We start from the raw sequence: 23,874 nt of genomic DNA on the forward strand, positions 1-23,874 counted from the left end.
GTGAGTGGTGGGAACTAAACTGAAATGCCTTCTGGTAGGTCATGGATGGAGAGAACCACAGGGCTATCGATAAGCCAAAGCTGCAAGCTGTCAGTGCCTCTGTGAAGAAACAGAAAGTCAATGCGTGCAGCGAGAAGAGGGTGATTCAGGAAGTGCTGCAGCACGGCTATGGGCTATAGAAAGACACTGCAGCTCTTGACTCAAGCACGGAGGGAGGAGGTGGTTTTGAAACAGCCTCGGATACTGACAGATTGCCTTCTCTAGCTCTAAGTCCTTAAAATAACCCAACTCGGTGGCTGTGTGTGGTTTTGTTTGTTTTGTTTGAACCAAATAGCTTGGAAGACTCAGACATCTTCTGTAGTCTCAGTTCTAGCAGTGCCAGAGCTAGATGAACCTGGAAGTTCAAATTTTCGAAGGGTTGGTAAATGATGTATGGTAAGCAGGAAAGAAAGGATAATGAGGTTTAGCGCGGTAAGAGGAACTAGGGGAAAGGTACTTTGGTGAGGCTGAAACTACTTCAGTTCCCGCTCTGCCTCTCTCTCTCATGAATCAGTATGGCCTGAATCGGGAGAAAACCAACGCACGTGTTGGAAATCAGGTTGAGCGGATTTCACGTCGTTCCCACATAGCACCCTATCCAGTGAGAGGAAATTATCTGCCTCTTTGTGGTGACAGGGATGTGCAGGCCCAGTGCAATTCCTTGGGGAAGTGAGGGCAGTGTCTGCATATAGTTGTCAAGCAAGAAATTGTGGAGTGTTGCGATTGCAAAGCAAAGAACAGAATTGAGAACACCCCAGTCTTTATAGATCAAGCCCCAGAATAGCAATCATGACAGGGCAGGTTATGAGTTTGGCCAGCTGTGTGAGGTACCAAGGCCTCCTACAGCGCTTCTTCTGGGAGCTTCAGTTGAGTGATAAGTCATCCTCTCTCTAGAGTAAGGCAGTAGCAGGAAACCGCTGTATGCCAATTGTAAATTCTCCCACATTTCAGTGGAGATGTAGTTCAGGTCTTACTTGCCCCTGTGGATTATCTAAGGCAACTAAAATCGATTGATGAAATTCCCTTCCCACTGGGTTAATTTTCTGGAGCTGAAAACAGCCTTCTGAAAACCAGGAATCGATTCTGTGAAGCTCTTATAAATAGGAGAGTTAATAATTTGGTAAAAGTTTCCTCTTCTTATAAAAGATATTTTCTTCTTTTTTTTTTTTTTTTTGAGACGGAGTCTCACTGTGTCGCCCAGGCTGGAGTGCAGTGGCACCATCTCGGCTTCACTGCAAGCTCTGCCTCCCGGGTTCACGCCATTCTCCTGCCTCAGCCTCCCGAGTAGCTGGGACCACAGGCGCCCACCACCACGCCCGGCTAATTTTTTGTATTTTTAGTAGAGACAGGGTTTCACCGTGTTAGCCAGGATGGTCTCTATCTCCTGACCTCATGATCCAACCTCCTCGGCTTCCCAAAGTGCTGGGATTACAGGCATGAGCCACCGCGCCTGGCCCATAAAGGATATTTTCTCTGCCTCTAAGAAAGTCCATGCCTAAAACATATGAAACATCAAAAAACATCCTGGATGATATCAGAGAGAAAGAGCATCAGCAAGTGTTTGCTGGCATTAGCAGGTACTATGCTAATATATAGGCCTTGGTATATGTAAAGCGAAAATAAAAGAAAGAAAAGAAGAAAGCTGATTGCAGAAGACCAGTATGTCCTGATGATTGCAGTTGTGTTAGGAAATCTTTCAGTTAATTCTAACATCCTTTGTTTTCTTATCTTTAATATTTGTACTTCTGTTTTGGTGGTCAATGCAGAATTACCTTGGTATTCACTAATCACTATTAATTCATATGCAAGTAGCCATTTAAATATTTTTCCCTTTGGAATGAATATTAGCTACTATGGTTAATAAATAAAAGTAATTTTGGGGAGTCCTCTGGGACTAGGAAATTATGTAGCCTTTTACATAATTAATCTTTAAGTTCCATTGGTTGCAAGTAATGATGATTGTCTTCTGACAATTTATTGCATAGGTGTAACAAGAATTTTAGTTTTGGGAAATTCTACCCCAGAAGAGATTCTTTTGAATATTCTTTTTGTAGAGTTCCAAGTAATGAAAAGAAAAACTACTGTTTATTGAACATCCATTCCATAATCTGTCTTTACATACAGTTATCTGTCAATGCAAATAATAAGTTTTTCTTATACATGTTTTTCAGATAATATGTAAAATATTTTTCACATTCGTTCAAAGTATTTTAAGCACCACATGACATTACTTATGGACCATTCTATTGTTCTGACTATTTTGTGTTTAATCTCAAAATAATAAGATAAGCAACTATAAATCAGTGAATACTTGCCATGACACATAGACTTTGCATATTGTAGCTTATTTAGTAGATAATAAAAATTATTTTGCATATAAAGAAACTGAGACTAGTAGAAGATAATTAGCTTGACCAAAATCTAAGATCTCTGTCCTGCATATTCTAATTTTGCCTCTTTGGTTCTCTTTTCTACTCTTTTTCTCCCTGTTCTGGGGCCCAGAAACTACCTCTATGGGTCATGTAAACTCAGCTCTTTTGTATTCTGTTTTCTGATTGGCATCAGCCAATAGACAGCACCAACAGGCATCAGATGGTAGGAAGAGAGAGAGCAGCAAGGGTATTTATTCCTCTGCCTTCTTTCTTAACCATGCACGTTTTGGCTTTGGCTGTGTTCCTTTTCAAAGGCACAACTTCTGCTGGTCAGTCTTCTTCTACAGCTACCGGTTTCTGTGTTGCAATCAATGCTCCCTTTCTTTGCCCTTTCAGACCTGGGGCAGTAATGCCTCCATGCTTATCAACACTAGGGTTCTTATTATTCACGGTTGGCTAACACATGACAACCAACACCATTATAAATTACTCATTATATTCTATTAAATCTCTTCAATTTACCTCCTGAGAGTGCATCCATTTCTTCTAGGACTTTGACTGATATAGAAATTGTCACCAGAATTAGCTGGAGGAAACAGAACCTTAGAGTGGAATTCTGGCATTAAATCATTCATGTACTTAATGAATGTACTTATTATCTCCCTTGCCGGGGAAAATGGAATATGATGCTCTGTGTCATATGGTGGCATCATGAAGGCAGGTAGAGGGCAAGGCATTTGGAGAGCAAATGGCTGTGACTCAGTAGCCATAACTAGAGTGATAAGTGCAATAAGCAGAGCTCAGGCTGCTGTTGCTGGTGGCTCTAAAAAGGATATCCAGGGAAACGAACCAACTAAAAGACTGGAATGTAAGCCCAACTCAAAGCTCACATGAGGAACTCAGATGGCCGCCAAGACAGCTTTAAAAATGGCCTTAATCTGCCATAGCTACAGGGCAGATACGGCTGAAATTCAAGCCCAGTTCCCAACTGCAGTTGTCACACAACTGCAGCACTAATGAATGTGACCCTCCAGAATTATTTTACTGAGGAGATCTAAGGGAAGAGTGGGTGTTACTGAGATATGGGATGGAGATAGTCCCCCAGACAAAAGCAAGGCTAGTAACTTTTAACCCTTAAGTCATCCTAAAGGTTCCTTATCTGGTAAAGTAAGGATTTTTTGCTGAGTGAAAGAATCAGGCTTCTCTTGAAACTCTTGCAGTGACTCCGCCTGGAGCACTTGTCTTTTCTGCTCACCACCCTCATGGCTCCCAGACCCACAATAAAAATCAGATTCCAACAGACCCCAGTTGGAGAAGTAAGAAACTCCTGTAGGAGAAAGGAATTCTATACACCAAAAAAGCAGCAGAATCTTTTCAATTTTAATTGACAGGAATCTAGGGAACATATTGGAGTGGATTCTGAGGGTGTTAGACCAAAAAGCCTGAAAAACAGGGACATATACCCTCCAGGGAGCAAGGATTTGGTAAGTAGCTGGAAGTAGCACTGATAGTTTAACTAAGTTCCTTAATTCAGTCTGATTTATCTTAATCAGTGGGGTTGAATTGCACAGCTGCTGTGGCAAACTCTGTATCAGAGATCAACCAAACCATGAGCCAAACCCAGCCAGCCAGCTTGTTTTTTGTAAATAAGGTGTTATTGGAACACAGATGCTCAAACTCAGTAATGCCTTATCTACGCATGTTTTTGTACTACAATGGCAGTTAGATCGTTTTGACAGATACTGTACCCTTCACAAAACCTAAAATATTTGTGGTCTGGTACTCTCTAAGAAAGGATTTTTGGCCCCTGCACTAAAGGAAGGAACAAAAGCGCTAGCAAAAAGGAATGTTGGAGTAGATAAATTTAGAAGAACCTGCTGTCATCCCTCCTGTTCCCCCACTATATCTCTGGTAAGGCTGGACAACACCTTTTCCTTCACCAGGACCTAAAGAAATGTAATAATATTTCTCCTCCAAAGGTCATGGGTGCATTGGTTGATGTTGCAATCCATGTAGACTCAGGGGTTGAGCAAAGTTTTGTGAGTCCTATGGCTGCTACAAATTTGAAGTCCCCCTTCAAGTAAAATGCACAATATTACCAATGCAAAAAAATACAGGGAATATTGATTTATGATGATAGAAAAACATCACAAAATATGGAATTTTAAGGACAGTTGTCAAATAGAACTAACATTACAAAATCCAAAAATGAAAACTTTTTTAAAGAACAATTTACTTTTTGATCAATTCTTTAAGTTTTTATTTTTATTTTTCTCTCTCTCTCTATGGGAGAGATTTCTTGTTTTTGGTTTAGTTTAGTTTTGTTTTGTTTTGATGCATAAAACTTCTTTTTTTTTAATTATACTTTAAGTTTTAGGGTACATGTACACAACGTGCAGGTTATTTACATGTGTATACATGTGCCATGTTGGTGTGCTGCACCCATTAACTCGTCATTTAGCATTAGCTATATCTCCTAATGCTGTCCCTCCCCCCTCCCCCCACCCCACAACAGTACCCGCTGTGTGATGTTCCCTTTCCTGTGTCCATGTGTTCTAATTGTTCAATTCCCACCTATGAGTGAGAACATGCGGTGTTTGGTTTTTTGTCCTTGCGATAGTTTGCTGAGAATGATGATTTCCAGTTTCATCCATGTCCGTACAATGGACATGAACTCATCCTTTTTTATGGCTGCATAGTATTCCATGGGGTATATGTGCCACATTTTCTTAATCCAGTCTATCGTTGTTGGACATTTGGGTTGGTTCCAAGTCTTTGCTATTGTGAATAGTGCTGCAATAAACATACGTGTGCATGTGTCTTTATAGCAGCATGATTTATAGTCCTTTGGGTATATACCCAGTAATGGGATGGCTGGGTCAAATGGTATTTCTAGTTCTAGATCCCTGAGGAATCGCCACACTGACTTCCACAATGGTTGAACTAGTTTACAGTCCCACCAACAGTGTAAAAGTGTTCCTATTTCTCCACATCCTCTCCAGCACCTGTTGTTTCCTGACATTTTAATGATCACCATTCTAACTGGTGTGAGATGGTATCTCATTGTGGTTTTGATTTGCATTTCTCTGATGGCCAGCGATGAGCATTTTTTCATGTGTCTTTTGGCTGCATAAATGTCTTCTTTTGAGAAGTGTCTGTTCATGTCCTTTGCCCACTTTTTGATGGGGTTGTTTGTTTTTTTCTTGTAAATTTGTTTGAGTTCATTGTAGATTCTGGATATTAGCCCTTTGTCAGATGAGTATATTGCAAAAGTTTTCTCCTATTCTGTAGGTTGCCTGTTCACTCTGATGGTAGTTTCTTTTGCTGTGCAGAAGCTCTTTAGTTTAATGAGATCCCATTTGTCAATTTTGGCTTTTGTTGCCATTGCTTTTGGTGTTTTAGACATGAAGTCCTTGCCCATGCCTATGTCCTGAATGGTATTGCCTAGGTTTTCTTCTAGGGTTTTTGTGGTTTCAGGTCTAACATTTAAGTCTTTAATCCATCTTGAATTAATTTTTGTATAAGGTGTAAGGAAGGGATCCAGTTTCAGCTTTCTACATATGGCTAGCCAGTTTTCCCAGCACCATTTATTAAATGGGGAATCATTTCTCCATTTCTTGTTTTTGTCAGGTTTGTCAAAGATCAGATTGTTGTAGATATGTGGCATTGTTTCTGAGGGCTCTGTTCTGTTCCATTGGTCTATATCTCTGTTTTGGTACCAGTACCATGCTGTTTTGTTTACTGTAGCCTTGTAGTATAGTTTGAAGTCAGGTAGCGTGATGCCTCCAGCTTTGTTCTTTAGGTTTAGGATTGACTTGGCAATGCAGGCTGTTTCTTGGTTCCATAGAAACTTTAAATTAGTTTTTTCCAATTCTGTGAGGAAAGTCATTGGTAGCTTGATGGGGATGGCATTGAATCTACAAATTACCTTGGGCAGAATGGCCATTTTCACAATATTGATTCTTCCTATCCATGAGCATGGAATGTTCTTCCATTTGTTTGTACCCTCTTTTATTTCATTGAGCAGTGGTTTGTAGTTCTCCTTGAAGAGGTCCTCCATGTCCCTTGTAAGTTGGATTCCTAGGTATTTTATTCTCTTTGAAGAAATTGTGAATGGGAGTTCACTCATGATTTGGCTCTCTGTTTGTCTGTTATTGGTATAAGAATGCTTGTGATTTTTGCACATTGATTTTGTATCCTGAGACTTTGCTGAAGTTGCCTATCAGCTTAAGGAGATTTTGGGCTGAGACGATGGGGTTTTCTAGATATACAATCATGTCATCTGCAAACAGGGACAATTTGACTTCCTCTTTTCCTAATTGAATACCCTTTATTTTCTTCTCCTGCCTGATTGCCCTGGCCAGAACTTCCAACACTATGTCGAATAGGAGTGGTGACAGAAGGCATCCATGTCTTGTGCCCATTTTCAAAGGGAATGCTTCCAGTTTTTGCCCATTCAGTATGATATTGGCTGTGGGTTTGTCATAGATAGCTCTTATTATTTTGAGATACGTGTTCTTAACAGTGGTTCCACAATGGTAGAGGTCAAAGAGTAACATTTAGCTATGAGATAAAGTGCACCCAATTACCATAATATGCTTTGAGTTATCTGTGGTTGTTGCTGATTCATCACTAATCTCTCGGAAAGAGGCAGATGGGTAACCCTTTTAGGTACCGTTTGACATATATAATAGGATAAGGTAAAGGTTGTTGAAATCGAGTTGAGTTGAAGTGAAGATTCATGAACTGGATGTTCATGTCGCTCCAACATTCATATGTTGAAACCCTAATTCTCAATTAGATAGTATTTGGAGGTGGGCCTTTGAGAGGTAATTAGTTCATGAAAGTGGAACCCTCATGATAGAATCAGTTCCATTAAAAAAAGAGAAAGATACATGAAATCCACTCTCTCTCTTCTGTGAGTACACAGGAGAAGAAAGCCACTTGCAAACCAGGAAGTAGGCCTTCGCCAGACACAGAATCTGCTGACACATTGACTTTGGATTTCCTGGCTTCCAGGATTAGGAGAAATGAATGTCAATTGTTTAAGCCACCCAGTCTTGGGTGTGCTGTTATAGCAGCCTGAACTAAGATACTAGCTTAAGTCAATTCACAAAACTTGCTCTCCTCAACTGATAGGAAGCCAGTTTAATGGAGGAAGAACTTATATCACGGCCTTCTGTGGTATCTGAGACTCTCACTCCAAACCTCTTCCTAAAGGTACCTGTAGACATTTACCTGAGTGTCTATTAGTAAAAAGGCAACACATAGAATTTGTGATTTATGTTGTCTGTGTTCTTATACTAATCTGCTGAGCTTCCACCAAGATCCATTGCTAATAGTAAGAACTTACAGAGGTCGAGGGATAAATGGATTCTTGGCTTAAGTCCATTTCATTGGGGTCCAAGTGAACCCCAAATCTGTCTTGTAGTTATTGTATGTTTTAGAAGGCATAGTGAGAGTAGATATACTCAGTGACATGCAGGACCTTCACATTGGCTACCATATTTGTGAACTGAGCTATTATATTAGGAAAGGACAAGCAGAGTCCCTGAAACTGTCCCCTTTTACCCATCATCTCTCAGAGTAACCAACTGAAAGCATTATTGCATACATAAAAGCACAGAAGAATTTTGTGCCACCATCAAGAGGTACAGGGGTCTTCCCAGTATGTCTCTGTATGACTGGCCTGAATGGCCATTTGAAAAAGGCAGGTGGGAAATGCAGAGTGAAAAGGGATAATTAAAAATATAATTGGGTGGTCTCACGAATTCCAACTGTAATAGTTTGTGTGTTATCTTTATCGGATCAAACAGTGTTAGCATTTGGCATGTGGCATGCAGCTACCGATGTAGTACTATGCTTTCTTTCCAACAGCCTTTGACAAAGACAGCCAGGTCAATTTGCCTCCTGAGATGTGGACAGCAGTGCCATCACCCTTTCTTAACTCAGGATAGTATCTACTCTCCTGCTGTCTGAAATATATAGATTTCAGGACCCTCAGTCACCTTAATAATACATAGAACATCATGTTCTGTTCATTGATGATACTGTGTTAATTGGATCTGGTGAGTACAATGCAGCAGGCTTTAATATAAGAATATGACAGAGAAAAGATACAAGGCTCATGTAAATCCAAGGGCCTCACAAATTGGCGAGGTTCTTAGCAGTCCAATGATCGGGGAATCTTAAAAATACTCTGAGAGACAATTTTCTGTATCTTGCACTATCTACCATGAAGAAAAAGCCACATTTTGGTAGACTGTTCAGCCCACTGACCAAAATCTGTTAGGCTGATATATTTTAGAGGACCTGAACCAAGTCCAATTTTGCAACAGTTCCTAGATACAGTATAAGCTTCCCTGCCTCTCACTTAAGGCCTAGCCATATCAGTGGCAAATAAGAAGCCTCTAAAAAGCCCCACTAGGAGAATCACGGTACTAGTTCTATTCTATTTACAATTATTCACCATTTCAAAACTAGTTCCTAAGGTTGAGCACCTGACAACTTGATATAGGTAACCAAGAGATTATGCAACTTAACGGCCCACTATGAACTTCTATTGTATGATCCTTAAACCACCAAATTTGATGTGCACAACAGCATTTTATTGTTCAATGGGAATGACATTTATAAAGCTGGGCCTCTGCAAGTCCAGTGGAGCTAAGTTAATTCTAATTTGTGATTAGGACGTGCCCATCACAGAAAATCGCCATTTTGACATACCCCAAATACAACAGCACAAAGCAACTGTCTGTGATTGTCAATTATCTGCACCAACTTTGAATAGACAACTGAGAGTAAAATTGACCATTAGCTGTTATTAATCTTTTTAATAGCTTATTTATCAGGACAATATTTTCTTTGAGGAATGGTTTCACATAGTTGATAAACAGTTTCCTATTATTAACATTAAACTAAATAATATATGTCATATTTATTTTTTACCCTTAGAAAGTTAAGCTAATAATATTATTCTGATTAGTGGTACTTTTTAAAAAATTTTTGTAATGTTGTTTATTGTGTTTGATTTGTACTTTTTTGTCTTTTTCATACCTTTTAATAACATCCAATTTACTACTGGAGCATTTTATTTTCATCGTCTCTTAAAATAATAACTTTTAGATTTGTTGTTCACAAAACTAAATAATTGCTTGCTGTTTCATTTTATCATTCTTATTAAAGAGGCAGCTCGTGTACATATGAAAGTGTCTTTTTATACACCAAAACCAATCTATACAGAACCCTAACATTTTGCATGGCTTCTAAAAGCGAAATTTTCCTCAAATTTGTCACCACCTATAATTTTGACATTTCTCCCAGTGTCAGATGATTCTTGGTGTTCCTAATAGATCAGTAGTGATTAATCTACTTCCCATATCCAACATCATCCTGGATTCATGCCAGCTGGGTCTCTGAATGAATTGCAGCAAAGAGAGTGTGATTTGTTATTAAGACTGGTACTGTCACACATGTGGCACCCTTGATAAGTGAGGTTTCCCTCAGTAAGCTTATTTCCTTTTCCCCTCAAGTCTTGCCAGGAGTTTGCACACTTGCAAAGAAATGGCACAATTGCCAGTCTAGGCAAGGTGAAGAGGTAGCTGAGGGCTTAGAGAAATCCTTAGTAAGATCATACCTTCAAGTCTGTATTTCAGTGATAGTGTAATATGGGTTGCTAAGACTCAACAGTACACATTCACATGCATTCCTTTAGGCTTTGTGAGTATCAGTAAGTATTAATATGTCAGACATATTGAGAAGAAAACAGTATTGGGACATATCCAGAAAGGTTAAAGGAAAAAGCAAGATTCCTTTTAGAAGGTTTGGCTAATGAATCTCAAAGCTTGTTTCTTCCTATAATGGTGTTTTGTACTTACTGCTATCATTATATTCACCATGCCTTTTTCTAATAGACTCCTACAGCTGATAGAAGCAACTCAGCCTCATAGTCTTTCTAATTCTAAACATAGACATTTGTTATGAATAAACGTCTCTTAAAGCATCCTTCTTGATGAGATCGTCAGTCTGTCTCTGATTTTCTTGATACCTCTTATTATGACAATTAACTAAGGATGTTTCTGAAACATATTCCCTTACCTTGCCTACTCTGACAATCATTACAGTGAATTACATTCATCTCCAAATTCCTTTAAGTAATTCATAATAATGTGTGGAGGACTGAGATATTTGGAATCCCACTTATACTTGTAAAGATTACTCTTAAAATAATCATTTGTCACTTTAATTTCATTTTACTTAATCTCACTTTCAAAATGCAAAACTATTACTTTCTCTTTAATAGTATGAACAAGGGGAATACTGTAGACCCAAATCTTAGGTTGCTTGCTTCATTCCTTTATCTCATTACAATTCCATCAGTTTGGCTTTTTATTCCTGTCTCATCTGATATTTCTTTCTTTTATTGAGATTTCTGAGGTGCTTGATTTTTTTTCATTTGGTATATATTTTTCTGTTATAATCTTGAAACTTCCAGAAAGTTAAGAAAGACACTTTTTGATTCCAACTTTCATTTACCTCTTTGGGGAAGCTATTGTGCATGCTAACAGGTGTCAACCTTGTGCAAATAATCCCAGATCCACAAAGCCCTGGGAGAATTAGCCTTTGTCTTTTGCCCTTCTATGGTTACCTCTATTAAGGTATTCATCAATAAACATGCAAGGAAATGCTGCTCTGCAATTGCTGTCATTTACTACCTACAGTGATGTGACCAGTAAGGTAGAAAAAAACGTGCAAGTGGACCAGATTTCAAGCAGGCGTGCTTGGAATCATAAATTTAAGCTACACTGTAAACTTCTTCCATTTTTCCCCTGTCGACCATACTCAATTTTCCACATTTTCTAGTCTCGTCTATGGCACTCCCTAGGAAAATCACACAAGTGGTTAAGTTAAGCTCGTAAACACGTGACTTTTGAGTAACTGTCAATAACTTGGAAAGAGACTTACTTTAGCATATCTTTTTGTGATGTATGGCTAGTTCTTTCTTGGTCATTACACTAATGCTGTTGGGTTTTGTTTAAATATTATGTTTCTGAGATCAAAATTATAGAAGAACTAGAAATTTACATTTGACTTTATCTTAGATAAATCATTTAGGATTAAACTATATTACATTGTTATTTTCATTGTCTGTGCACTTTTGTTTCTGTTTGCTATCAGGCACTTTTTTCATGGATTAAGTTTACTGATTTCTAAAATATTATTAGAACACACTAATATAATTTATTGTCAATAAATTATTATTATTTTGCCTATTAAGAAATCTAAGAAACAAATTCTGCGTGGATGCTAGAATTTATTACAATGCCATTTATTATGATGCCATTTTAATTCAAATAATTATGCATCGTCAAGCGCCCAACACACTGGGACATAATATAAATGGGAGGATGTATTGGAACTGTCACAGAGTAGGATCGAATCCCAGCAATTTCATCCAATTACTTGAGACTGGAAAAGTAAACCATTTAAATAGAAAAACGCTTAGTTATGTCATCCTAAATTAGAAATAGTATTATCAGATTGGCCGAGTTGCTGTGAGAATTAATAAATTTGTGCATACAAATATAAATTATCTTTTTAATAAAAAAGTGGATCAATCCTCCCAGTGAAAATAACTAGGAAATATGGGAAAATAGATTGTAAAAAGTCTCTGTGAAGGCATTAGAGAGATGCCAAGGTTGCTAGGACTTGAAGAGCCAAGCCCTGGAGACCAGGGACACTCGCGCAGTGTGAATGACGTGGCATTTCCTTCTAAGGGACTGCCGGATCCTTAAGTGGCTGGGCTGAGAAGCTAAGTCAAACAGAGTGTGTCCTAGGGGGCAGGAAAACGAGGAAGAGAAAACTACACACAAAAAAAATCCCTTTAAAATGACTCTGTATGCAAGTCGAAGAGTAAAAACCAATATAGAAAACATTACCTTTTCCTATATGTGACTACTTGTAGCTTAATTTCTTTTTGGAAAAAAAAAGTATAATTAACTAGCTAAATTGTGATGGAGGAAAACTATCCCATCTTGCATGAAGTAAGTATTAGATGCTTTCGCGATGCAACGGTTATTTGACTTTTATTTTCCAGATGCAAGGTCTTACTTTTGTGCTTAGAAGAGTAATGTTCATAGGTTGAAATTAGGGACATTATGAGAAGAATTGCTTTACCCTTCATTCATTACTATAACCTCTTTCCTATATCTATATGCAATAAAAATCAATAGGCAAAATTTATGGCTCTTTTGAGTTCCCTAGATTCTATGGTAAACGAAAAGCCAAAGAATGACCAACATATTTGTGAAAGAAAGCAAAAAAGAGAGTACGATAAACTTCCATAAATTAGATATTAAAATTTGCCTGAATTTCTAAACTTTTTCAGAGGATGTTATAAGTGCTTTAAAACTTTTGGCATAATAAAAGAGAATAATATTTGCTGATGCTTAATTTTTTTCACAAAAATTTTTAAAGGTGTAAAAAAGTTTTATAATAGGATGTATAATATGATCACACATTTCTTTAAAAGCTATTATACATATAAGAATAAATATTTCAAAAGATCATGTATCAAATAATGTAAAATTGCTTACCACAATATGGAAGGATTCAAGGTGATTTTTATATCATTCCATATTTCCTTTGCTTTCTATTTTTTTTTTTTTTTTTGAGACAGAGTCTCCCTCTGTTGCCCAGGCTGGAGGGCAGTGGCATGATCTCCGCTCACTGCAGGCACCATCCCCCGGGTTCGTGCCATTCTCCTGCCTCAGCCTCCTGAGTAGCTGGGAATACAGGCGCCTGCCACCATGCCTGCCTAATTTTTCTGTATTTTTAGTAGAGATGGGGTTTCACTGTGTTAGCCAGGATGGTCTCGATCTCCTGGTCTTGTGATCTGCCCACCTCGGCCTCCCAAAGTGCTGGGATTACAGGTGTAAGCCACTGCGCCTGGCCTGCTTTCTATTGTTTTTTAAACATGAATTATGTCAATAAATTATGGAACATACTAACATGGATGTCGTCAGTTCTATCAGTGCTTTTTCTAACCATTTCCAAAAATTAAATGGGTAAAATCTTGGTTTTTGCATTTGCTTTGTTTTACTTTTGCCTTTTACTCTGATATGGATTCATTGCCCTTCTACATGTTTTGTATTGCTGAATCAATCAGGTATTAATCAACTACTTGTGGAGTACATTGTTAAGGTGCATCTGGAATATCAGATCACTGAAGACTGAGTGCCCATTTTGTGCCCAGGGCTGCCCCAGCATTATCATTTCTACCAATACATTCTGGCCTCACATAATCATATGAATTAGGCATAATTCTATTAATTGTTAATAACATAAATTTAGAACACATTGGTAAGCACACATAACATCTTATTTGGTATTAATGGCAACAGTTAAAGTGCATATTATTATCTCCATTTTACACCTAAGGGAACTGAGGCTCAAAGGGTTTATTGTAAGTAACTGACAGTTACTCAGGAATTAAGTATCACATTCAGTATCCAAATACATATTCCACACACTCAAGATACTTTGCTCCTCCCTACAATCCCTTGCTCAATTCCAGGAGAAGACTAAGATTTTAAAAGATTATATCTCCATGGACACTTAGCAGATAAGAGGTGGAATTGAGATTGCAGTCTATGATTTTTGACTCTTTTCAATAAAATTGTGTTAGTGTGTTGGGATATATGTGTCTGTCTATCTATCTAACTATCATCTATCCCATAATAACCCATACATTCCTTATTCCCCATGTTCATTGCCATTAAAATTTATTATAGTATACTAGCATTTATTAGAGGCTCCCAATTAAAAATTTATATTAAACACATAATGGTAATTGTAGTTTCTTACCGAGACAGAAGTTGTTGCAGCTTGTCAATATTCTTGATTCTTTTTTCCTTCTGGAAAATATTAGGTGAATTATTATTTCTATTCTTCTTGAAGTTAGGCATAATCGTGTGATATGAGATCATTTTAAGGTGGAAACATTTCAGAGCTGATGTGTGATTACTCGTGCTCTTTTTTCCTTCTGTGGCAAATCTTGACATCTTGCATTGAGATGCACAGTAAGATGGTGGAAGCTCTGCTATGTGGGATGGTGGCAGGTTCACCCAGCCAACCCTCATGGGACATGGAGCATAAACAATAAAGAAATGCTTTCGTTAGAAGCCAATGAGATTTTGAGATACTCCTTACTGCATCATAACCTAGTCAGTACTAATCACCCCTGACTAACTACATCTATGATTTGATTAACTACTGAATAAACACTTACATTCTTTCAAACTTTAAATTTTTTTGAGTGTTTAATTACGCCAAACAATATACTAGAATCTATATGTATTATGGTGGGTAAAAAATGGAAATAACATCTTTTCTCATAAAATGTACATGATTAAGGATTCGCTTGACTATTTTACTTTAGGAATACAGAGAAACATGACGTGGTCTGCAATTTCCCCAACATATAAAAAATGATAAAAATTTTGGTTTTTTTTTAAGCAAAATACAAGAAATTTTAATATTTGTATTATTACTGTATTTATAACAATATTAACTTTGGTTTATAAGAAGGGATAGATAAAATGTATACTTAAGAGGCTTACCAAATGGTTGGTGGAGAACAGTTTATGTGTGTGTGTAGAATTAATAGGCCAAATACCATTATGCTGAGAGCCAAGGCTTAGAGAAAAAAAACTGCAGATAAAACTGTTTCAAGGATTTATTGCCATCTTTAAGTCCTCTACCACTCTCCACATGGTCTGCACACTATAATTTTACTCTGTACATTGCTTTTCTTACTTTGTTCACTTATATAAGACAGTTTGTGTTGTCATTTTTCAGAGTTACATCATTGGTAGCTATTTGGAAACTTTAAGTGAGACAGATACCAAGTATGTTATCTTGTTCTACTTCATGGTGAAAAGAGTTGAAATTGTATTCTCTGTTTACCATGTTAAGAAAGAGCCACCTCTTCAGTAAACCATAAGCCCCCACCACCCACCTGCATCCCCCTCCCAGACAGTGCACAGAGTGAGTAAGCAGAGCTGTACGTGGCTGATTTTTCCAGGCTTGGCTCCCCACCTCATCAGACAATCTCAGCGTTTAATAGTTTAGCAGGCCCTCCAGAATTTTCTGGTCAGGCATAAAAACCAGTACCTTCTGATGAGAAAGATTTCACAAAGATTACTCATAATTTCATTGTTGTGTCTGCAATTCGTTTTAATAGAACTGTATGTGTTTTCGTTTGTTTGTTTTTGTTTTTGAGACAGAGTCTGGCTCTGTGGCTCAGGCTGGAGTGCAGTGGCGCAATCTGAGCTCACTGCAAGCTCTGCCTCCCGGGTTCACGCCGTTCTCCTGCCTCAGGCTCCCGAGTAGCTGGAACTACAAGCTGGGACTACAGGTGCCCACCACCACGCCCGGCTAATTTTTTTTTTTTTTTTTTGTATATTTAGTACAGACGGGGTTTTACCATGTTTGCCAGGATGGTCTCGATCTGCTGACCTCGTGATCCACCCGCTTCGGCCTTCCAAAGTGCTGGGATAACAGGTATGAGCCACCGCACCTGGCCTAATTGTTTGTGTTTTGGAGTTAAATTAACAGGTAAGTGATTGGAGCTATGGAAGTCCATCTATGTTTTTACATTAACTTCTATTGAAATGATTTCCTGCATATCTTAAGTACATTTGTATTTTCCTAAAATTCACTGATTCAGTGTGAAATATGTCAACATTTTGACTCCACAATGGTAAAACCTAAGAGAAAAAAAGAGGGGGAAATCTAAAATATCCATCTAGAGTGGAATACTTTCTGGCATGTTCATATAACGGAACACTACGTAGTAATGGAAATTAGTGAGCTACTGCAAAATACATCAACGTGAATATTTCTGACAAAGCTGCTGTTGAGTAAAATGTCAAACATAAAATATCACATATTACTATTTGTATAAAGTTGAAAAACACAAAATCAAATTATATACGTATATTAATATTACTAGTTGATATTAATATAGCATTAATCTAATAACGCTTACTGGTAGAGAGGACGGTTATATATTTTAGAAGCTTCTGTATTCTGATAATTTCCTATTTTCTGATTAGGTTGTTATTTATATGGGTTATTCACCAAACTACTTATTCAACCAACTGTACGTTTATTGTTTGCACAGTTTAGTGGATGTTTGTTATACAATAAGGAGAATTTCATTTAAAGATCTAATACTTTTGGTATTTGTATCCTCTTCTTAAGCATTGCAATGCTTTATAATCAACTTAAAACTTCTATATCCTCCCCAATTGTATGCTATTTTTTTATATGCTATGTGTTTATATTTTATCATGTTTAGCATTTCATTGTTCCTCATCCTTTTCTCTCTCCCTCCCTCTGTGATTCTTTTCCATGTGTCTGGAAAACACCCATCATGTTTCCCTTGGTGTAGGTCAGCTAGTGATACATTCTCTCCATTCAGTTTTTGACTGTGAAATAGATATTTTAATTCACATTAATTTTGGGCTAGATGATTGGATATAAAATCATTGGTTTATTTTAATACATAAACTATTTAATTCTGTCTTCTTTTTGATTCATATTTGTGTTGTTGTTGAATATAGTCAGCTTTCAGATTTCATCTCTGCTGTAGCTTTTCGTGTTTTATCATATGATTAGATGTATGTTTCTCTTTTTTTGTTAAATGGAAATTAGATGAAATAAGTGAAAATTATATTAAAAAGCTTTTTATTAGTTCACCTGAAACAAAATTTTACTGTGCTTAGCAAGCACTTTACATCATTATCTTATTTAACTCTCAGTACAACAACATGAGGAGGAGTTATTTTCATATCTCTATTTTAGGAATAAAGAAACATGCAGAGAAAGACTAGGAGATTTGCTTAAATGCTCACAGCTAGAAACAGGTGGAACAGAATTTCAAAATCAAATTTGCTTGACTACAAAATTTATGTTCTTGATTTCTGCACTATGCTCTCTCTGATATGCATTTTTAAATAAACAACAGAAATTTAACTTAGAAGATTTTTTGAAATCTATATTCTTATATTTCCACTAAAATATGAATCCATTATAAGCATATATCACAATTATACACCCCAGAAACATATGTAGACATATGATATTTATATTAAAAGTCTAGCACTGATCAAAATCTCAGTGTCCTCTTCTAAGCTGAACTATCTTATTGGCTTAGAACAAAACCTTAGCTTTCAGGTGGCATAATTTTCAAGTTCAATTCAAACCCACCAAACAAACAACAATAACTCATCTTTTCAAAAAGTGCTTAGAGAATGTCTTTGAAAAATAGCCACTTACATGCTTCATGAGGACTCTGAGAAAAATAGTGTATCCAGATATATTTGATATAATCCTATATATGATAACAGATTTAAAATAATATTTAACGGAATAATTTTCCTACTAAGTTTATCTATCTTATATGCTTAGAGACATAAATATATGGAAATTTGTGATTAGTAAGAGGCACCCTTATGTTCGGAAATCAAATTAAACATACCAAAATGCCAACTATTTTTGAACATATATATTTCTGATTGCTGTAAGCTTATTTTACTTTCTCCTTCATTCCAAAAGACTCATCAAGATTCAATGTTGAGTAACCTGTGGATACTAATTTGGTTCTTCTTGCTTCAGGATCACAGGACAGAAATCTCTTTCTGTTAGCATGTCCTCCTCTGATAAGATTGCCATTCTCTCATTCCTTCCATGATTGCCTTTCATTTATCCTTAGAGACAGACCTGTTACCATCGTTGTTGAGAATCCTATCTGCTTCTTCCACTCCTCACGATCCCCTGCCCAGCGACCTCCATCCTGGCGAGGTACTCTCCAGCCTGATTCCCTCACTTATTCTGCTTCATGCTTCCGTTAACCACAAATTGCTGTAATTAGTTATCATGGGCCTCAACTTCATTGTGATTTGTTTAAAATGATGGTCTCTTTATACTGTTTTTCAAAGCAGCTTCGTTGAGATGCGATGCATATACCATACAATTCACTCACTTAATATTGCATTTAATATGGTATATGGTGCAATTCAATAATTTTAATATATTCTCATGATTATGCAATCACCACAATCTAGTTTTAGATCATTTTGTTCCCCATAAAAGAAACCCTACACATGTTCGCAGTCACTTTCATTACTTTTCCTGCCCTAAGCAACCACTATTGTAGCATTACCTGCCGTTAGTACAACGGTATGTACATAGTAAATTCTAAATCAATGTTTGCTTTAAAATACAAGAAGGGAAATATGTTAGGTCCCTAGGGCTGCCCTAACAAAATACCATAAACAAGGTGGCTCAAAACAATAGAAATGTAATGTCTCATAGTCCTGGAGGGCAGAGTTCAAAGTAAACTTGGCAGCAGGACCATCATGCTCCCTCTGCAATCTTTAGGAAAATTCTTCCTTGCCTCTTAGCTGCTGGTGGTTGCTGGCAATTTTTAGAATTTCTTTTTTCTTTTTCTTTTCCTTTTTTTTTTTTTTTTTTTTTTTTTGAGACTGAGTCTCGCTCTGTTGCGCAGGCTAGAGTACAGTGGCGTGATCTTGGCTCACTGCAGCCTCTGCCTCAGCCTCCTGAGTAGCTGGGACTACAGGCTCGTGTTGCAGGAAGTCAGGGACCCCGAATGGAGAGACCAGCTGAAGCCATGGCAAAAGAACATAAATTGTGAAGATTTCGTGGACATTTATTAGTTCCCCAAATTAATACTTTTATAATTTCTTATGCCTGTCTTTACTGCAATCTATGAACATAAATTGTGAAGATTTCATGGACATTTATCACTTCCCCAATCAATACTCTTGTGATTTCCTATGCCTGTCTTTACTTTAATCTCTTAATCCCGTCATCTTTGTAAGCTGATGAGGATGTATGTCCCTCAGGACCCTGTGATGATTGCGTTAACTGCACAAATTGTTTGTAGAGCATGTGTGTTTGAACAATATGAAATCTGGGCACCTTAAGAATAGGATAACAGCAATGTTCAGGGAACAAGGGAGATAACCTTAAAGTCTGGCTGCCTGTGGGCTGGGTGGATCAGAGCCATATTTCTCTTCTTTCAAAAGCAAATAGGAGAAATATTGCAGAATTCTTTTTCTCAGCAAGGAATAGCCCTGAGAAAGAGGGGCTACTTCATGATGAAAAGAGTTGAAATTTTATTCTCTGTTTACCTCCCTAAGGGGAGGCCTCTGAAATGGCCACTTTGGGGACGGCTGTCTTTTACGGTCGTCGATAAGGGATGAAATAATCTAATAATAAGCCGGTCTCCCAGGCTTATTAGGACGAGGAAATTCCCGCCTAATAAATTTTGGTCAGACCAGTTGTCTGCTCTCAAACTCTGTCTCCTGATAAGATGTTATCAATGACAATGTGTGCCCGAAACTTCATTAGCAGTTTTAGTTTTGCCCCGGTCCTGTGGTCCTGTGATCTCGCCCTGCCTCTATTTGCCTTGTGATATTTTATTACCTTGTGAGGCATGTGATCTTTGTGACCCACACCCTATTCGTACACTCCCTCCCCTTTTGAAAACCACTAATAAAAACTTGCTGGTTTTATGGCTCAGGAGGCATCATGGAACCTGCCGAAATGTGATGTCTCCTCTGGCCACCCAGCTTTAAAATTTCTCTCTTTGTAGTTTTTCCCTTTATTTCTCAGACCAGCTGACACTTAGGGAAAATAGAAAAGGACTCGTGTTGAATATCGGGGGTGGGTTCCCCCCATAGGCTCGTGCCACCACGCCTGGCTAATTTTTTTTATTTTTAATAGAGACGAGGTTTCAGGATGTTAGCCAGGATGAGCTCAATCTCCTGACCTCATGATCCACCAGCCTTGGCCTCCCAAAGTACTGGGATTACAGGTGTGAGCCACAGCACCCAGCCAATTTTTGGAATTTCTTAACTTGCAACTGAACATCGTCACCTTGCCCTCATCATCACCTGGAGTTTTCTCTGTGTATCTGTCTTCATGTGGCCACCTTCTTATAGGACATCAGTCAGATTAGATTACCACACACCCTGCTCCTGCATGACCTCATTTTAACGAATTACATATGCAACAATATTATTCATAAATAAGGTTGCATTTTGAGATACTAGAAATTAGGACCTGAAAAAAATACATGTATGTATATTTGAGAAGACACATTCAACCCATAACATAATGGATGAATAATCAATGTGTATTATTCTTTCTTGTTTGAAAAGGCTTTCATCTTACACATGCCGACAATGAATAATGTTATCATTTTTACTTCTTCGGATGGAAATCCTTGCAGAGCATGTATGTTTTATGATAATTCTATGAGACACTCAGAGTAAATTATTCCATGAGTTACTATATTGAACAGAAATGAACTGATTGCATTTTAATTCAAATTTTGTTCATGTTTCTACTTAGCATTTATGGTCTGCAACTTCTCTCTTAGGATATGTCCATTGGAATTACAAGTAAGAGATTCTGCCTACCACATTCTACATCATCCTGTTTCAGAAAATGATGCCATGTGCTTGAATAGCTCAAACCAGATCTGCATGATTAAAAATAAGTGGTGAAAGGGTGACATATTTAGTATCTTTTTCCTTTACACATGCAACTTTCTGGTGAAATCCAGAGATGATTCTTTGCTCAAGTATAATTCTATTACCTAAATCAGAATTCTGGATCCAAGATCTCTAGGTCTCAAAATAGAATTATTAACCAACAAAAAATTGGATAATGATTTGCTTGAGAATTGGGGCAGAAATTGATTTGAAACTACACTGTAGAGTACCCATTAGATCTCAGTAGCCAAGCCTAATATGAAAACGTATTAGGAACTAGGTAAATAAAAGGGAAATGCAGTGAGGAATTACTATTTTAAGGATGTGAAGTTGGGCATAGTATTGTAGCTGCCAGACAGCAGTAGAAACAAACTCTGAAGAGTGAGATCACCAAGGAAGTTCAGTAGAGAGGGAGAACAAAAAAGGGACCCAGAGAAGAGAGAAAATTCTTTAAGTCGGCCTTTATTGCATTTATTAAGTGTTTATGTAACTATGATCAGTTCTGGGCAATTTATGAGTGAGCCTCTAAAGTCAGGTTTCCAAAAGCACCAGCTTGAAAGAACTTCCAAGTACTTATCCAAGTGTGCCATTAATCCTGTGATGCTTAATCAGAACTACAAAAGAAACTTTTATCTGAATCAAAGTAAAAATGCCAAATAAATCACAATTAGATCTACTGTTATATTTTGTAATTTTCTTTTTATAATTAGTTTTTGATTTATAATATGTTACTTTCTGGTTGTTTTTTAAAGAAACTGGAAACCTTGATAGCGTAATGTTTTTGATGACCTGATTCTTTTAAATATTTCTTTCATATATTGACCTGTTTTGCCCATAATATATAATTAAACTCTAAGAGAGGATAGCTATTAATAGAAAACCTTTTATAATGCAACATAGGTGGTATAAATGTTTTTAAGATTTATTTTGGTTAAGAGGCATTAGGTTCTTGTATCCAGTTTAACTTCTCGTGTTCTTATATTTACCAAAACTTCCTCTGTTTGAAATCATAATGACAATCTTGCCTGAGTCCTTAAAATTTTATATAGAAAATTGAATGTTTCTCATTTGTAGTTTTTCTTCATTACCTGGTTCCATAGGTGAATAAAGATGGATTTTATTAAAATACATTTTGCTAATTTAATTTTTTTAATATGAAATGCCTGTAATTTCTTTGGGACTAAGAAACTCTCATAGATCATGTGGGGGTTGCACTTTTGAATAATGCATAGTTACTTCCTCTAAGATTTCTTACAACTTAGTAGTTTAATAAAGCAAGAAAAGGAACAAAAGAACTGAAGGGCTGAAAATAAATTATGGGTGAAGGAGCATTGTGAGGCCCGTGCTGTTTTCATAAGGTCGGATTACTTACTAACTTCATACACAGATTTTTCTCTCCAAGAGCTTTGCTTTTTGTAATTTGACCTGGATATTTAACACAAAAATTATAGCAAAGAATAGCTATTAGACTGTTTGTATAAGTGGATTAATGAACTTAATATAAGTACAAAGTAAAGAAGACATAGGAGGTGTCAATTAAAAAAAAAAGCATTCTTTCTGGAATTAAAAGATTTCTTAAAGTTTTTTTCTGTTTGTTTACTTTGTAAATAGAAGATTTATAAGGGATTAAACTTATGTTTCACTCTAGTTTTTAGACCTAGTTTGTTTAAGTCACTATGGAAGAAATTATAGGTCATCTACATTTTTTATGGATGAAAGTGGATTAATGAACTTACTATAAGTATTAAGTTTGTATAAGTGGATTAATAAACTTAATATAAGTACAAAGTAAAGAAGACATAGGTATCAATTGAAAAAAAAAGCATTCTTTCTGGAATTAAAAGATTCCTTAAAGTTTTTTCTGTTTACTTTGTAAATAGAAGATTTATAAGGGATTAAACATATGTTTCATTCTAGTTTTTAGACCTAGTTTCCTTAAGTCACTATGGAAGAAATTATAGGTCATCTACCTTTCTTATGGATGAACGTGAGAGCTCTTTCTCACTCATCAAATTTCAAACATTTTTAGAACGACAAAATATATCTTATAAAAACGTAATATTCCTTAAAAAGAGAACCTTGATGAGAAATATTAGTCTATAAGTTTTGTGTGTGGTTTTCTTTTTTTAATGTAAGAAACTACTATAGTGTTGTATTAGAAACTGTAAACAATGAAAAACAAAATATCATAAAGCCTTATGTTTTAAAAAATGGTTATTTTATATCTGAACTATCCCAACAATAGTCTGACACTCAAACAATCTACATTGTGTAGCAGAACAGTTAAAATTAGTGCAGACACCTGGAAACATTCCAAGCATTATGATTGCTGGCCAAAGACAATTTCCTTTAAACAACTAAGAAAATATACACGAAAGTCTAGTTTGAAATCTATGGAAAAGAAAAATGCTCATATAGAAAAGCAGCAGTCTGAAGCAGATTCTGCATACATAGGAAAAAAAATCTTAAAAATTATTTGAAAAACTGATTATGACAGTGAGTAAATTCAAATTACAAACATTCCCTTACTATGAATATTCTTATTCACTTAGCATTGTTTAGACCTGTGTTGATAATGTTTTTATTCTCTACCCTATAGAAAGAGAAGAAAATAATTATCATATGACATATCACCATGCATAAATTTTTCAATAATCTTGGAATACAAAATAATAATTTTATAAAAATCTGATAGTCTCATATTATATTATATCACTGAGGCCAGCATGGCCAGAGAACCTCTGAGCTCCATTGTGGAATTGTGATTACTAATAAGAGTTTCATACTAATTAATCCTTACTTTACGCTCTATAAAATGTAACTCAACTGAATATAGCTAAATCCTTTTTCAAGGTAGACTAATTCAATATTGATAT

This window comes from Symphalangus syndactylus, chromosome 15 (genome assembly GCF_028878055.3).
Source record: "Symphalangus syndactylus isolate Jambi chromosome 15, NHGRI_mSymSyn1-v2.1_pri, whole genome shotgun sequence".
Taxonomy (NCBI): domain Eukaryota; kingdom Metazoa; phylum Chordata; class Mammalia; order Primates; family Hylobatidae; genus Symphalangus; species Symphalangus syndactylus.